Raw genomic sequence first — 4414 nt, 5'->3', positions numbered from 1 at the left:
AGTAGGACATCCTTCCAGGGGTCCCAGATTGGAGATGGTGCAGGCTGGGCTGAGTGACACCCCCCCCCCCCACATGAATTTTGTGCACCGGGCCTCTAGTGATTACAATAAGATATGTGGGCACTTGGTGGGTGGCTGATTGTAGTCTTTTTTTTTTCTTCAGTTATTTTTTATTTCTTCAAATTTGTTGTTTATCAGTAGTGACTGAAATAAAAAATATAATTGAGTCCCATCATCATCATGGAAATGGCTTTGAGAGAAAACTGGTCAGATGAATATTACTTCCCATTTTCAACCAGTAAATAGTTGCCACTGATAAAACAGACAACTAAGTTTGTCAAGAATGCTCAAGATATGTTACATAATACAACATGCCTGTTCACAGGGGCTGGGGGAGGGAAGACTAGGAAATAATTTATGTGAACTTCTTGATTTCATCATATAAAACAAGCACAAAAGCACCACCCATGCCTCTGAGAACATTGGACCATGTACCCTTGAAAAAAGCTTTGCCTCCATCACGAGCAATCTTCCTCCAGCAGTAGAGTATGTCTGTGTACATGATATCAGTTCCTTTGCGCCCTGATTGCATCATCACGCCGCGATGAACAGTTTCAAATGGATAGGAAGTCAACCCAGCCACCGCTGTGAGGGACTGTGCGATCATCCAGCTGATGCAGATGTGAGTATTCTTGGGATCTGGAAGCATTCCCTTTGCAGTGTCATAGAAACCGAAGTAGGCAGCCCGGTAGGTGATAATACCCTAATGACACATTAAAGCCTTGGTATAGGCCTCTAAGCCCATCAGATTTGTAGATCTTAACCAGGCAGTTGCCGAGGCCTTTGAATTCCCTTTCAGCTCCGGTTTTGCCCACATCAGCTGCTAGACGGACACGGGCAAAATCAAGAGGATACACGAAACACAAGGAGGTGGCCCCAGCCGCACCACCTGATGCCAGATTCCCTGCAAAGTACCGCCCAAACTGGGCTCTCTTGTCCACACCACCCAGGAAGATCTGCTTGTATTTATCTTTGAAGGCAAAGTTGAGAGCCTGGGTAGGGAAGTATCTGATGACATTGGCCAGGTTACCGCGCCAGAAGGGCAGGACTCCCTGCTCCTTGGGGATACGAACCACGCAGTCTATAATGCCCTTGTACTGCTTATCTGCAGTGATTTGCTTGCTGGCATGCTGCACCTGCAGCAGCAGCTTGACCCGCTCGATGGGTGCCACCGCTGTCTTGGAGATGGCTGCGGCCACTCCACCTGCCAGGAAGTCCTTGGCAAAGGACACAGCGGCATCTGTCATGTTGAAAAGAAGAAGCGGGTGACTGCTGGCCTGGGACCGGGGCCAGCTGAACTCCGGGCTCTCTGTGTTCTTGAATAGAAGAGTTGCGCCTTCTCCTTTCCTCTTGAAGGAATGTGGAAGCAAAGGAGAGCTGCTCTGGACCATGCAGGTAAGGGACATACTGTAGGGATGTTGAAGCAACACGGCCGGCAGTGAGAGCCTGGCTAACTGACGTTGTGAAACTGTCACCTCAGCCCGGGGCTGCTATGCCTAACCTTGGAGTCTCTACTACTTTGAGTCTCAGTTACACCAGATTAACCCATAATCTAGCAAATATTCACCAAAACCTAAGGTTAAAAACATTCAGTATGTCCAAGCTAACATCTGTGAGAACCGTCACATGCACCTGAACCAACACAGCTGGCACAGTACACATCCTTATGGATTTCTATTGTAAACACACATGTTCTGTGTGTGTTTGCTTTTCTTCCTATGCAACAATGGCTCACCTTGAGATTAAAGAGTTTCAGAATAAGTTGTGATTATAGCTCTAGTTTTTATTGATTTTTCTTAATGCTTATATTGCAAATTATATATTTGCAAAGTTAAAATACTTTGTAAACTCCATTTCTGACAGTAGTGCAGAACTTCCAACTCAAAAGCAAACAACAACAAAAAAACTAGATTGTATGTAAAGGATCATTTTTAAAGTATTTGAGGTAAGGACACTTTATAGAGTCTCAGAACAAGCATATCTAAACAAATAAATTATGAAAACCTGAAACTAAAGAATGACCAATAATGCAAAATACAAAATGCCAAGTAACAGCAAGGCCAAATTCTGACATTAGCACTGTGTTCTGGTGAGTGATCACTGGGCCAGAGGAAAGGGTATTGAGCCTAGAACATTGGGTCCTATGAACGACACCACAGTGATCTCAGGCCATTTGCATTGACTGATTTGGAAATGCCCAGTAGTGTTCAGAATCATTAATTTAGCCCCTAAGTGTTCTTAAAGATTAATATTAAGCAAATATGAGCTCACAAATAAATCACCAGATCTAAGGGAAACAAACCACCATGAACAGGAGTCAACAGCAGAAACTAAAATCAGAGTCTAAGTATTCAAAAGTCTCCAGATATTGGAATTACTAGAAATAATTTTTAAAATGGGTTTAAGAAATTAACATGTTAGTAAGCACACATAAACACATAATTAAAGTAGTAATGCTAGTTTTAAAAAAAAACAACAATTTTAAAAAGAATAAAAAATGAATATATATTATCCAAAATTCAATAAATTGTCTAAATAGCAAATTAGATATAGCTTAACGAAAAATAAAATGAATAAGAGAAAATATCAAAACTTTTAATTTTGGTAGCTGACATTTTTATCTATTAGACAAGTTAAAATAATTCACAGACAAATTATTAAAACTTCAGCAAGCTGGCTGAATATAAAATTGATATAATAATCTGTAGTTTTATTTATTAAAAATAAAGATTTAAAAGTATGGTCTTAGTTATGAAACAACAAAACTATTATATAATAAGGAATAAATTTCAGAGAATATGTACTAAAGAAATAGAGAAAATTATATTACTTTACTGAACAATGTTAAAGAAAACCGAAATAATTGAGAAAGTATATTTGTTTTTGGATAAAATGATTTGCTATCATAAAGATGTCAATTCTCTTCAAAATTACCTATAAATTTTGTAGTAATAATCAGTATCTGAAGTATTATTTTTGTAAGTAAATTGACAGATTCTAAAATTTGTGTGGTGGAGCAAAATCCAAGAATAAGGTATTTGAGATCACCTATCATATATTCAGATATACAATATTGTATTTATTAAGATACTTGATATAGGCACAGAAATTGATAAATGGAACATAAAGAGAAACTAGACTCAACTCCATAAATAATGTGAACATTTCAAATGATAGGCATGGCTGTGTAGATCAGTAAGGAGAAGAATGGCTATTCATAAAAAGGTCTAATTTTTACATGGAAAATTAGTTGGATCATAATCTTAAACCACATAAAACTAATTCTAGTGTATAAATTTAAAGACCAAATTCTAATATTTTTTAAGCTAATGTAAGAAAATACCTAGTTTCTTAGAGTAGAAAAGGGTATCTTAAACAAGATATAGAAACTCTTATCGCAAAAGAAAAAATTGAGATTTAGGATATCAATGAGACAAGTCATCATAAGGTAATTAAAAATATAAGCCCCGATTCTTCAGAAAACATCTACAATAACTTGGTGGGGTTTTTTTTTGGTTCAAAAATTTAAACTCAATAGAAAACATGTAAATAATTCAATTAAAAATAAACAAAGTGTAAGCAGGTGTTGCACAGAAGAGGAAATAAGAAGAGATGCTCATCCTGTTTAATAATTAGAGGAATGGAAATTAAAATTATAACTTGATATAATTTAGTATATACCAGATTGCTAACAATTCCTGCCAGGGTCTTTCTCAGCATCTAGAAGGGTTCAGGAATCTGGAGAAGGGTCTGCATGTAAATTAATAAAGAGATTAGACATGTAAATTTGGAATACATGGGGGAGCCAGAGGAGACCTACCTTCAGTAACCAAGTTCTCTCTATCTCAGGACACAGGGCTTTTTATTCCCACATTTTGGCCTATAGCAAAGCAGATATACATATCAAAAGGTAAAGTTTGGTATACAGTAGGCATTGTCAGGTTGGGGGAACTGCCTTTGGCTGTCAGGCAGCAGGCAAAAATATATGCAAATCTTTAGGTTTGGGTAAATGCTTTCAGCTACTCCAGCAGGCAATAATATGTATCTTCAGCCCTACTGGAGCCTCAAGATCCACCAACCTTTTGATGAAACTTCTTGCATTTATGACCTGCTGGAATTAGCCTCCAGCAAATTCCACAATCTAGCAACACCAAATATTCAAGAGGAAACCTGTTACAACAAATTTACATGGCCTATTTGTAGATGTGTGTTTTGGTACAGCCCTTTTAGAAAATGTTTTGCATTTTCTTGCACTATTGCATAGTAACACATACATTGACCTAACATTTTCACTACTAATTATATATGCTAGAGAAACTCTTATACATGGATGCAGGAATAAGAAAGTCCACAG

At 37.6% G+C, this 4414-nt stretch overlaps 1 pseudogene across 1 annotated transcript; it reads right to left on the bottom strand.

Moving 5' to 3' along the window:
• Positions 1-216: 216 nt before the first annotated feature.
• LOC308522781 (ADP/ATP translocase 2-like) lies at positions 217-1307 on the bottom strand (annotated as a pseudogene). The gene has a single exon. The product of its transcript is annotated as an ADP/ATP translocase 2-like (transcript).
• Between the last annotated feature and the right edge of the window lie 3107 nt (positions 1308-4414).

The sequence above is a fragment of the Myotis nattereri genome, assembly GCF_964212035.1.
Source record: "Myotis nattereri genome assembly, chromosome: 7".
Classification (NCBI taxonomy): domain Eukaryota; kingdom Metazoa; phylum Chordata; class Mammalia; order Chiroptera; family Vespertilionidae; genus Myotis; species Myotis nattereri.
Note: the sequence above shows the minus strand (reverse complement) of the source record. Positions and strands in the feature narration are given on the sequence as shown.